The following is a 13,501-nucleotide window of genomic DNA, read 5'->3' on the forward strand; positions in this document are numbered from 1 at the left end:
CCCAATTGAAAGATATATTTAAAGGTCACATTGAATCCCTTGGGCTGTTAGAGACACATGTACGTGTCATGGGAGTTGAAAAGTTATTTTCGAAACTTCCCAAGCAAAACTAAAGTCAGAGAAATCACTCTTCCCACCTGGCAAACAGGTGAGACCGAAAACTGGGTGGGCTGGGTTAATTATGCAATGAAAATGCCTCATGGCTGCCAGTGACATATGAAAATGGGAAATACGTTACGTTTTCATTCGTGCCCGGCCGACAAACGGGAGCGTACTCGAAGTGCCATTCGAGCGGAAGTATCTTGTTAACATGCAAAACAAGCCATTCGGAAAGGGGGAACGAGCTGTTTATGAACCCGCCGAAAGTGTGGAGCTGTGGATACGGATACGAATATGGATACTGACTCACCTAAAGTTGGATACTTAGTCGGTTGGTTTGTTGGTTGGTCTGTCTTGCGATCCCACCTCCTCAATTCAATTAGGAAATACCGCGAGGGCAATCGGAACTGGCAAATGGGGATGTGGTTGGGGATGGGGATGGGGATGGACGGTGGCGAAGCCGCATCGTAAAATATAACGATGTGGGCCGGGGCCCCACCCTGCGATCGCATTTTCATGGCACATTTGCAGCGCAATTTTAATTGTATCAATGGGCAACGCGGCAACCCTTTTTCTGGCCTAAACGCGATTGGTCACGCATGTCCGTGCGCTTGAGAAAGGGATTTGGGGACTGCCACTTCCACAGTCCGGGGCAATAAACACGTAACCCGAGGCCTAAATAATATTTAAAGTGTTATAAAACTGTCACCAGGACAACCGGCAGATGTCACTCGAGTGCCTGCCTCCTGGCAGTGCCTTTGATATTGGTTTTTCGATTAAAACCTGGCCAAACATCTGTGACCTGTGCCCACCAACCACCATCAATTAGACACACTTCAACTCCCCTGACAGTCGCAGAGCTGTCAAAACAGAAATTGATCGCGTCTGGGATTGGGACTTCAGGATTGGGACAACGGGAAACGACACAGAACCACACAATAGTGGGTGTGTATCCGCACCTGAAGGGTACAAATCAAAACATTACTTGCATAAATTAATGGACAAAGCGCTGCACACTGCACACTGGACACTGGACAACCGCAACGGTGAGAATCCACAATTGGCAAATGACAAACGGAGGCAAGGTCGCACATTCCCAGAAGCCCCTAATAGTAATAGGAATACTCCCCGGGAAAAGCGGACACCACCACGTCCTCTGCATACAATTACGGCTAATGCGGGGCTCCTCTAGGGGAAAGGGGTGATTGAAAACGCAGCAGGTGTGGCACCCTACTGCAAACCATCAGCCATCGATGTTTGTCGAAGGAACAGCAGTGAAAGTGGCCCGAAATGGAGGCCCTTTACAGGAGCCCTAAACCCTAAAACCCTAAACCCTAAATGATATGCACAGTAGCCGGGCTTCGGGGAGGTCCAATTAATCGAGTGTCGAGTCGGACATACAAATTAACGGTCATAAATCCACCGAGGGGCTCTCGTTGAAAGTGCCCCGCGGAAACGGGAATGGGAACGGGAACGAAGGAAATGTCACCGAAAATTATGAAGGTTTGAGGCAACCCTCGTTTCATTATGCATCCAACGTGCGCATTAGACCAGGCCAAAATCCGGGAAGCGGTTCGCTGCAGTTCGGGGTCCTCGAACTGTTCGATACACGCAGAGAAAACGGGGAACTAAACTGAGTCATTTTATCTCAATATATATAGAGACTGTATCAAATTATATCAACTTTTTATGATGTGGGTTTCTCATTATAAAAATACCTAACTTTCTAAACCCTAGTGAATCAACAAATAAACTTAAATACTCATTAGAAAGTAGCACTTCGCTTCTGTATAATGAATGAATATAGATTCTTCACTGTGTAATATTCTTTGGCTTAATATTTCCCCTGTATTGTTGCACAAGTTGTCGCAACGAGGTTGTTGTCGCTTTTGTTGTGGTTGCCACTTGGCAATCTTAAGTCGGTCAGCGCATGCGCGCCTGCATATTAAAAGCCGAAGGTGGGGATCCCGATACCGACTCCGAATCCCAGCCAGATTCCGAATCCGAAACCGAAGCCGAAACTGAAACTGAGGCCCAGACAGGGCAGATCGATGTTGCTCATTAGTATTATGCTCATATGCCTACGTGCTCGCAGTTATGATGAGTGACATTTGATCTTGTTTTGTGTCAAATTAAGAGGCTGCAGCTGGCGCGGAGATCTGGGGATTCTTCTCTTCATGTTGATGCTGATGCTGAGCTGAAACAGTATGATGATCGTGCGACCTTTTTTCGGGCCACACTTAAGCCGTTGAGTGCTTGATTCCTGGTACTTTGGGGGCGCTTCGTCGGGCCACACGTACTGCAGGATCAATCTGTATTCGAGTTCGAATGTGGATCTGAATCTGAATATGCGCCACGGTCCGAAATGTATCTGTATCTGCGTTGTCATGATTTGGCACTCGAGTGCCACTCCACGCCCTGCTGGCTTCGGTTAATAAAAGTTGGCAGTTGCCAGTTGGCACGGAGGGTAGATTGGTCCCTATCTCGGTGTCTTCACTTCTTTTTTTCCCCCGCTCTTGGTTTTTTTGGCTGGTGTGTCCGATGTCTGGTGATGGCTCAATCGAGGGACCACACGGGCAGTTGCCCGAAATCTGGGGCAAACCTGTTGCCGCCGACTCAAGGGCTTCTCTGGATGATCTTTTTGTGTCGGATCGGATCGGATCGGATCTGAATATGCGGCTCATATGCAGATGACAGATCGCAGGACCACCGAGATCTCGATCCATTTGGCCGGCAGCACCAGCGGCACACATGCGATCTGGCGATAAGGAAGCCTCTTTTTCCAGCTGGGTGATCCTTCCAAGTGGCGAGTGTGCAAAGATCGCTGGTCTCATCAACCCTTAGTAACTCCTTTAAAGCTATTACAAATATATTCAAGTTTGTAGTATACACTACGATAAAGTTTCGGTTTAGGTAGGATATCTTTAATAAGAAATAACAAAGTCCCAGTTAAACCCTCATCGTTCAATTGGCTAGATCGTACCCCTTCCCCGCACATTTTTCCTTGCCTCAATTGATCTGCTTAGATGCCAATCAACGAAAGTGATTTGTTGCCGCCCATTTGTCAGTGTACAAAACACTCGCCTGAGCGATTGTCAACTCAGATTGTCGCTCAGCACTCCTTTGCCTCGATAAGAGGAATAAGCCATGGTAATTGCATGAGTCACAAGATCATGGTCCGCAGATTAATTTCCACTGGACAGCGATCCATCTCCAGCCAGCTCAACATTCAACACTTTCCACTTCCACCCCGCCCTTCGCATTAATCGCAGGGCTCCGACTGATGAATGGCTGTCCACCGGCTGTCCACTGTCCACTGTCCATTGACTCATTCGACTTGATCCCGATTCTGGCTGGGATCGAGAGGAAGATCTAGCTGCGGATAAGCCGCTGATGAATACGTTCAATGAGCGGGGAATGTGCGGCCATAGGTATTTTAATTAGGCTGCCTGCCCAACTGTATTAATATGTATGCATGCCTGCAGTGGAGAAGTATACTTCTCTGTAGCTTTTTCATCCATTTTTACTTTAATTAAGCCATAATTTATCGCCAACAGCACGCGGACACGCAGGCCCGAAGAAAGGAAAGGGCCACACTCGTCGCGGTCGCACCGACTCACCTGTATACGTCTAAATATACGATATATACTCGCATATATGTATATTTTCAGCCCACTTCGGCGACACCTGCCCGTGTAAATTACCCAACAAAGCGGGCCAAGTTGCTCCACGCGACACTTTTGGCCGCATGCAAAGAGCTGGCCGAGAAGTGCACACAGCCTGGCCAGCTAACTAACAAAGGACTGGGAGTGAATTAGCCCGGTGGTCTAATTAGAAACGATCTTGTCAATTAGCCAGTCAGCCAGCCAGTGAGGCAGTGGGGCCACCGGGGAAAGGTAACTAAACTGCGGCCCCAACCATGTCATGTTGTCTCTGGAGTTTTTACCGAAATTGTGTTCGGGCCCGTGTTCATTTTTTACCAGTCGGTTGCATTTGGCCGCTTGATCGATGCGAATACACGGATCGGGAGAAATTATATGGCTGCCGTGGCCGTGGCGGTAGATTCAAATTTTTCAATTTCTCGAAACCCCCCGAAAAAACCCAAAAACTCAAAAAAAGGCAGAAACAGTGAGCAGTACATGTTGTCCAGCGTTGCGAGTTGTCCCCAGAGAAGTTGCGGTGCGCAGGTGACTGTGGTCCGATTTACCTGGAATTCGACGCTTAACTAATGATGCTCATCAGGCTGCTCAATGGACCCAATCCGGCTACCGTATCGAGGGGGGCGATCTTCGATCTCCGGCGGCCAGTGCGTTTCCACGGAAGATCTCCACTCCGAACGAAAATCAATTTTCAAACCGCGCGCTTAATTACCCATTATGAAAAATTGCAGTCGTTAATGTTTTCGGTTGCCTATCAAAATGTGTTTTTCTCTCTTTTTTTTTCTTTTTTTTTCCAAATAAATGAAAAGAGGAAGAGGATCACCATTCACCACGATCATCGTCTTCATCATCCGAGGCAGCAGCGTGGAGCGTAGAGCGTGTAAAATGCTTTTCCGCGTCTCCGACTCGCAGAAACCTTTGGCCCTGTTGCAAAATGCGGCAGCCACAACAACTGAAAAGGCTGCAACGGCTGAAAAGGCTAAAAAGGGGGCGGAGGGCGGCGAGCGGAAGAACAACGACTTGGTGCACTGGAAAAAGTGCAGAGGTGCAAAGAAATAATCTTTGTGTATGTCCGTACGCTTAGCTGTCAACTTACATGTTTTAATCTAATCTAAGCATTATAAACATACAGTAAGTAAACAGTAAACATACTACTTTGTCACTGCAGGTAGTTGTATAATTTGCAAAATTGTAAGGCCCCCCATTTTGGCGCAGTGCACATACCCGACTCGGCGCAGACACGGCATCTGGACCACCCAAGTTGCCGGCCCGGACTCGGACTGTACGAGTTGTGCCATTGGCGAGCGAGTGGCTATTAAGCCAGCCCCAAGCCGGGCCACTCGATGATTACTTGAAATTCAATTGCAGTCCATTAGGAGTGATTAATATGTATGCGATTCGGCGGCAGTCGCAAAAGCATCTGTGCGGAAACTAAGAGCGCGGATCGCCGGGCGAAGAGCGGCTTCGATCGATGCGAGTCCCCGAAAAATGCACTGCACTTAAAATTATTGACACTTTGGCGATCGAGGCGGCTACGTGAGGCGGCTACCGTGATGCGGCTAAGAGAGCGGTTAAGAGAGCGCAAAGGGCGGAAGAATCCAGCCAGAAGACACACAGAAGACTGCAGACAGAAGACTGCAAACTGAAGACTGCAGACTGAAGACTGCAACCTGGGACCACACACGACGATCGAGGCTGTGCCACAAGCTCCTCTGGGCAACGGAAGGCGGCAACATCGACAGTAGTTTTGCGGCTCGTTTGCTGCGTTGACTCTTCGCCGAGTCGCATGATCATGGACGTGATCATCATGCTCCTCATGGTGATCATCACGACGATGATCGTGGGGTCCGCAGAACGTCATCATCGCGGGATCTTCCCCCTGCCGATGCGGCGCCAAATTGCAGCAAAGTAAAACAGCGTTTAGCATTGTGCTTGTAATGATCTTGGCCAGGTTCGGTGTCCATAAATCTGCAGGAGAACCCAGGAGCGAAGAACCGAAGAGAGGTTCTTAAGAGAAGACGAGTCCAACTCGTTCGCCGAGTTAGCGCCTTTGCAAAGGGTGCAATAATTTATGTACTTTGATTAGGCCGAAGTTTCTGTGACTGCGACTCGGGCTTTGCCTTATAATTGATAAGTGCGTTTGAGATACTTTTAATGAAGCTAATGAAACATGGTGGGCTTTCAGATACGTCTCTATCTTGCAAGGCTTTACACACCAGAGTAATTTAATACACTTTTCAATCTCTGAATGAATTTACTTAGCCGACACGTCTGAAATAGTTAGTTTGATACTCATTTTATGTGGTCTCAGGTGACGAGCCTTAAGATTCGATTACATCGCCTGTGGTATAATATTAAATATATCAAATAAATGTAATTTAAAGGAAAATTATATTTATGTATGTATGAGCATCTACGTAGGAAATAGTAGTAGGAGCGCACTTAACCTTTAACCTTGCATGGGAGATTGATCAGTCTAGGTTAAGCTTGGGATTGCTTCCCCAAATGACTCTCCCACTTAATTGTTTCGATCTCAATTAAAGCAGTTTGCTTATCGCTCACATACGAGTATAAGGGCAACGGCTATATCTTTCCGGCGAATTGGACGTCTTTCACCATTAATTCGACGCGGAGATCAGCTCAATTACACCACTTCTGCCTTTTATCGCACTAATTACACTGAAACACTGGCTCTGGTACTGGCACTGGCACGGCCGTGATTTGCTGGGATTGCGAGCGACTCGGGGATTTAGGGTCTTCGGAGTTGGGCCCATAAAAATCACATCAAAGTCGCGTCCGTTTCGAAAACTAGTTGCTATAAAACTGCAATTACCCGGCATGCACTAAAGCGCTCAGTTCGCAGCACTCGGATTTATGGCCAACAGAAAAAGGCATTTAAGAAACAACGGAAAAAAAGCCAAATAGAAAATGGGGGGCCAGAGTCCAAAAGAAACGCGCATTAAATCTCGCCTCAGCCAACCACCCAACCACCCACCCACTCAACCACTCACCCACTCGAATAGGTGGATTGGTAGATTGGTGGACTGGTGGATTTTGCGAGTTGTTTTCCCTTCTTTGCCAGCGCAATTCTTCTTCGGCGAAAAGAAGCCCTGGTGGCCAACAAAAGCTCAATTTGTACCTCAATTAAGGCGTCGCCCGTGGCACAGTGGGGCAAAAAGCTCCGCTGCTTGTGGCGCATTTCCGTTTCCGGCGGGCAGCAGGGCAAGGCGGAGTCCTTCGTCCCCCCGCCCCCTCTGCCCTTGCCCATGAGTTATGGCCACGGTTCGTGCTCAGAGGCGCTGCACGGCGCCAGATAAAAACTGTTTGGCCGAAATGTGCCGCTGAAAACGTACTGACTCCTGAATGGAGAGATAACCAACGGCGGCGCGCGATTTTCAACACATTCGCCAGGATACATATACATACATCCTTTTTTCTGCTGCGCTGGCAGGGTGGCTTTCCTCTCAGCAAACCCCACCACGTTTCTCACCGCTTTTCCCCGCTCTTCCACGCTTTTCACTCGTTTTATTGCGCCAATGTTCAGGCTGCAGTTTCGCCCGCTTTTCTTCCCGTTTTCCTCGCCTTTTCCGCGTGTTTTTTGTTTGCCTTATTGAGCTTTCAGCACTTTCGCTTGGCTTTCCTCGCTTTTGGCCCTGCTTCGTTTTGGCTTTTTGGGGTGGCGCCCTGGCTGAAAAGTGCAGAATCAAATAATTTACTTTCCAATTCGCGCTGAGATCACGTTTTTAATTTGAAAATTTTACAACTTGCGCGAACAATGTTTATTTTTACACAGCCACCCAAAATACAAAAGAAAAAAACATTGAGTGGGGTTGGGGTGTGAAAAGTGGCTTTTTGTTGGCTGTTTCGGCCGTGAGCCAAGCGAATTCAATTCCAAGTGCCGCGGATTTCACTCCCCTAATCGGAGGAATCAGCGCTGAATTTGTTTATGAAGCCCGCCGTTACCAATTAACCCTGGTGTGTGCCCCGCTTTTTGTGCCTTTTTGCCCACTTTGCATATGGAAAACAATTTGCACTGCTGTTTGGTAACTTTTACAACAAGTTTTAAGCTCCAGAGGAGGGTAGTTGAGACGTTGACATACTCTAAGTGTGGAAGATATAATCTTAGTGATTTAGTATTTAGACAAATGAATATAAATATTTAATGGTTTCAAGAGCTAAACATTTTTAATAATCACATTTTTAAGGTATTAAATATGTGCTTATTAAATAAAAAGCTGTCATTTTATTTCGGAAAAGTGCTAAGCCAACACATTCCCTGCATATATACCATAATTGAAAAAGCAACAAATGCTTTATCGCCGCGCCAAGAATTTCCCTTTAATTGGCGTGTTTTCTTTTTTGGCAAATATTGACTTTGCCAACGGGACGAATTCCGCGCTTGGTGTTTGCCCGGCTTGATTAATTAAAGCCCGACTTTCGGGCCACCCACAAGCCTAACACGCATGTGTACGTGAGATTTTGATATATGATTGCAGGCCCCAAAACCCAGGCGATCCGTAATGGTGCAAACTTGGCCGGATCAGAACGAGCTTTGTACGAACATTTCGCATAACGCGGGTTTCATCGCATGATAAATGAAGGACTTCCGCAGATCCGAAAGTAGCGTCTTTGCAGCCTTATTGTTTGTCATATTCAAATGCCAAAATATTGTCATTATCGGAGAGCTTGCTTTTATGTGGTTTTTGTGGAGCCCCCTGGTTGGGCATCATTTGTCTCCCTGGCACTGACCACCTCTGCGTTCGCGTATCTGCTGGCTAATGCATTTCTGCCCAGTTAGTCAGTCGGCCATTTACCCAGTTAGCCATGCAGTCAGCCAGTCAGTCAGTCAGTCAGTCAGTCCTTCAGTCAGTCATTCCCGCAGTTGCAAGGTGGCTGGTGCATTTCAATTAGGCGGAGTCTTTGGCTCGCCGGCGTCTTGACCCGCGGTTCAAATTAATAATCGGCTGCTCTTCCCTCACCTGGCGATGTGGCGACCCACCTGGCAGCGGACACCTCAATGACATTTACATACACGAAATAATGTTCGTTGTACGCTTTTGCCATTAGGCATTAATAAGCACAAAATAATGTTAATAATGTCATCATTGCGCGGAGGACCCACCGCTGAGGTGAAAACCTGAAAGACATTCGGTAGACATGGGTATTTCTCTTTGCCGGGTAATAAACGGCAGTCCTGGCTCTCACCCGTCCACATGCATTTATTCATAATATATTAATAATATATTTATGGCCATTTGACAGTGCTCGTAAACGAAGTGCTCAATTCATTTGGCTGTTTGATGGCCGCAATTATGCACTTACATCCGGGGACCCACCGCTAGAGGCGCCGCTGGGAGTTTCGTGGCTCAAGAATGGATTTTTTATTGAATATTTTCCCATTCCTTGCAGTAAGTGAAGTGAGAGAAGTGAGAGCTAACGCATAAGAATTTCCCAAGCTTTTGATGGACTTGCAATCTGACCCTATGGGATAGGAAATAAGATTCCATCAAATTCCACTAATTATTTAATAATTGTAATTAACTACTCATTTTATAATTTTAAGTGCTGAATTACTATAGTTACTTATGACATTTATGATGGTGGTATTAACTGCATCTCTGAACCGAAAACGTGCTCCATTTTGGTCAGATACATTTTAAGGCCCCATAGATACTGTAACGCATACTCTTGCCTCTAATCGTACATGGTTAGCTGCGAGTTCTGAGCCATTGATGTCGGATCGAGGCGCCCGTGTTGACCAACTCAATTAGCTGGGCATTGAGAGCAGTTAGCAGCTGAGGAGGTGCAAATCGCCGGCCAAACAAAGGCGCAAGCAGCTGGGCAATTAGCGGGCAGCGAATTGTAACCGCTCACGGAGTCCGCTTCCAAAAATCAGAATTCAGAATGCGCCTAACGAAAGACAATCAATTACAATGGGCTAACAAGCGCGGCTCAAATATTTGGCCAGTGCTAAGCGCCAGCTAAGGGGAAAATGCCCCTGGCCTGAAGGGGTGCAGATACAGATACATATACAGATGCAGATGCAGTAACAAAGTTACTAAAGATGCAGAGATACAAAGATACACAGCCACGAAGATACGTGCGCAGGCCGATCAAATGCGTTGAGTCAACAGAGCATTGACGTCTCGAGTTGAAGGAGATGATGATGCCAGGGCTTGAAGACTCAGCCTGCCTCTCTGGCCATGTTGGCGTTGACTTCTGCTGAAAATCCAAATCCAAATCCGAATCCGAATCCAAATCCAAGTCCGAATGCGAGCCAAGTGTGTGAGAGCCATTTGAATGTTTGTTTAGGCTGGAGCTGAAGCTGAAACTTGGCAGCCCATAATGTGGGATACTCATGAGATACTCCTCATGCCATTGGTAGCGCCGCGCTGTAAAAGTATCCAAGTGTAGAAAAAAGTATAAAAAAGAAGCGGGAGAGCCGGCCCGCGACTTGGAGCGCCTGTCTGTTGGCCATAATTGAGTGCACTTTCCACGGAACTCTGGCAGCAGCAGCGATTATGAAATGCCAACAGCTCCAGCTCCAGCAACAGCTACAGCTTCAGCTTCAGATTTAGTTTCACTGACAGCAAATGGCGAACATCAGGCGCTCGTAATCGTAACGTTTAAGTGCGACTGTTTCGTATTTCCATCATCTGCTTCGCCCATCTCCCATCTCCCTTCGCCCATCGGGGAGTCGGTACATATGCACATACATCTCGTAAATCAATTGATAAAGCGAAGCGGAAACAAGTGGCGCTGCGATGGGCTAAATAAATCTGCCCTCGCCCATTTGGATGTTCACTAGATGCCGGCATCGCGGCAATTAAGGCGACAAAACTGCAAAGTGCACCACCCAAAAAGCGCAATTAGCGATTCCAGCGATTGCGGGCCTCTGGCGATGAGGGATGTGGAGCTATGGGGGTGCGGACACGTGTCCCTAGGCCCCAAATCAAAAGGGGCACCACTTTTGCTCTCCGTCATCTTGAGCGGCATCTGCACACAGCGAGAAATCATGCAGCATCTTAGGATATTCTATAACTATTTCATTTACATCTTCATATCTAGCAATGAAAGCTAAACGGTCTACTTTCCTTGAAATAACTACATATTTTAAATGAACGAATCAATGTTTTAAGGTATTAATCATGGCAAGTGCATTATATTATTTTTTGTTAAGCTAAACAAGTGATATTTCAAATAAACAATGGTAATTAATACTATTTGTTATAATTTTCGGCGGTGCAGATTGTGTAGTTAGCATTTTGTATCTGCAGCCAGCGTCAGAGGGCATAAATCACGGTGGGGATGGATGTGGAATGGATGGGGGATCGGGTTAGGAGGGGTGGCTGCGCCCACACAGACGACTGACTTATGGCATATGTGTACATACAGATATGGCATATGTGTTTTTGTGGCTTTTTAATAGCCCGCTCGATGGATCGCATCGTTCGCATCCTTCGCATCGCTCCCCCAAACTCCGCATTATGCGCATCTGCATCCCCAACTAAATACCCCGTACATTGTATGCGCAATTGAAATTCCATTCCCTGAGCTGTCTGAAAGTGAAATTTAGTGTGTCACTTGGCAATTCCTGCTAATTAGAAGTGTTGAAAGTGTTTGCTTTGATATCGAGGCACACAAAAAGCGCTGTTAAAAGACTGATTTCGAGGAGCCACTAAAACGTACGATTTTGATCTCGAGGCAAGTTGACATTTGGTGACCCCGACATGCTTCGATGATATCTCAATAGTTCCCTTGGTAATCGATCGCCGGCTATATAATTTGCCTTCGTTTTGTTGGCCCAACTATTAGACGGCAAATTACTCACACATTGCACACGCCAAGTTGCAGGCATCAATTACAGGTGACCCCATCGTTACTGAACTGATAGAGTCGTGCGGCACTAACAATCAGATCGATGAATCAATACAATACTGCTTTGAAAGTGATTCATTAGAATTAACGCGAACCTTATGGCACGATTTAAATTAAACGGTGCAAAGTACTAGCTTCTACTTAAGAAAAGTGTGCCTCTCACATGGTCTATATGAAAGCTTTTAGGGAGTAAATTAATGGGAATGGGGAAAGCGATGGATAAGATAATAAATTAAATAGTTTATTTGCTTTCTATAGTAGAATATTAACGTTATCAATTGAAATAAGCTCACAATATTTCAAGAAGCTATGGATAGTTATAAGCAGTGGTGGGGATAGCTTACAAATGGCTTATAATGGTCTGTGAACCTGTCTAGTAACCTGCAGGTTACTCGTAGTGACGAAGCGCGCTTGTACGATATTTTACACAACCACTATAAATGAATATTTATTGTATAATAAAGGGTAAAGGGGAATTTTATATTTTTAAACATATAAAACACTAGCTCCAAAATCTTTCATTACTGCTTGTAAAATTTGACGAATTCCGTAGTTGAACAATGTTTATTTTGTGATTTAGAGAAATTAAATTTAATTTTCGGAAAGGGGGAGAAATCATTATAAAATATAGGATAAGAGGTAAATGAGGTGGGCAAACTCTTCGTGAGAAGTGGCGTGTTACTTCGTCCGCTTACTCGTATACCCGCCAAACGTTAGAGTGCCTAATAAAAAAGTTTACTTGATTTCCGCTTCCATTTAACTCGATTTGCAGATACGGACAGACGGACATACGGACAGACATACAGATACAGATACAAGCGCAGACACAGATACAGATAGACAGATGGCGAGACAGATTGCGGCGCTGTTTGTGTGTATTGCTAATGGGCAAATTGTCTAATTGGTTCATTACGTGCACAAATGGATTTGCGCCTCTATAATTCGGCCGATTTGAATCCGCCTTGGCTGAAACGCTGAAAGGCCGAGTAACTGAATGGCTGAATGGCTGAAAAAGCGAGACCCCTCGAGACATGCGAACGGATTTGAGCCTCAAGCTGTGCAATTAGCGTTTGGCATCAATTCATATGCGCTGCGATTTATACAGACGTATGTACATGTGTGTGCATCGTATGTGCACATCAACGCTTGCCAGTAAATGTCAGCTGCTCATCCCGCCCCCTCCCACAATCTTGCATTGCAATTCGCAGTGCATCTCGCGTTTGCATTTGCATTTGCATTTATTTTCAGCAAATTAACGCCGCTCGCCGCGAGATCTGTGCCAATAAATCATTTGATGACTGCTCCCTGCCGCTTTAGTTTTGCATTTTTCTTGTCTTTTTTTGATTTTTGTTTTCTGTTTGTTGGGCTTCTGTCTCGTCACAGATATTTGTTTATACTTCGCGCGGATTTGGCTTTAATTAAACGGAATGGAAAGGAATCGAAGAACAAGAGCAAGAGCTGCCGTTACTCGGCGACGGCCTCCGATTCCGATTGCGATTCCGATTTTGGTTCGGAATGTGATTGTGCAATTAGCGGCACCCTCACCCGACGACGACAAGTGCTCGTGATTTAATGTTCTATAGCCTTTGATGTGACAGATGAAAAGGCGGCGAGTAAAGAATGGGCCCTATCCCCCATACATACAATGTACATTTGTACTACAAATAGTGCCACCGATTAGTCCGCAAGTCCTGCGAAGTTTGGGTGGCATTTTCCTTTAATCATGCAGACTTGCCCCATCCCAGTGGAAAACCAATTGCATTTTAATTTTTTGCATAATTGTTTTATTTTGCTTTAGTTTTGTTTTCTTGAACTCGCTTTAGCACAAACATTTCCTTGTTGCTTTCTTAGGTGCATTGCCAGCT

This window comes from Drosophila teissieri, chromosome 2R, assembly GCF_016746235.2.
Source record: "Drosophila teissieri strain GT53w chromosome 2R, Prin_Dtei_1.1, whole genome shotgun sequence".
NCBI lineage: Eukaryota > Metazoa > Arthropoda > Insecta > Diptera > Drosophilidae > Drosophila > Drosophila teissieri.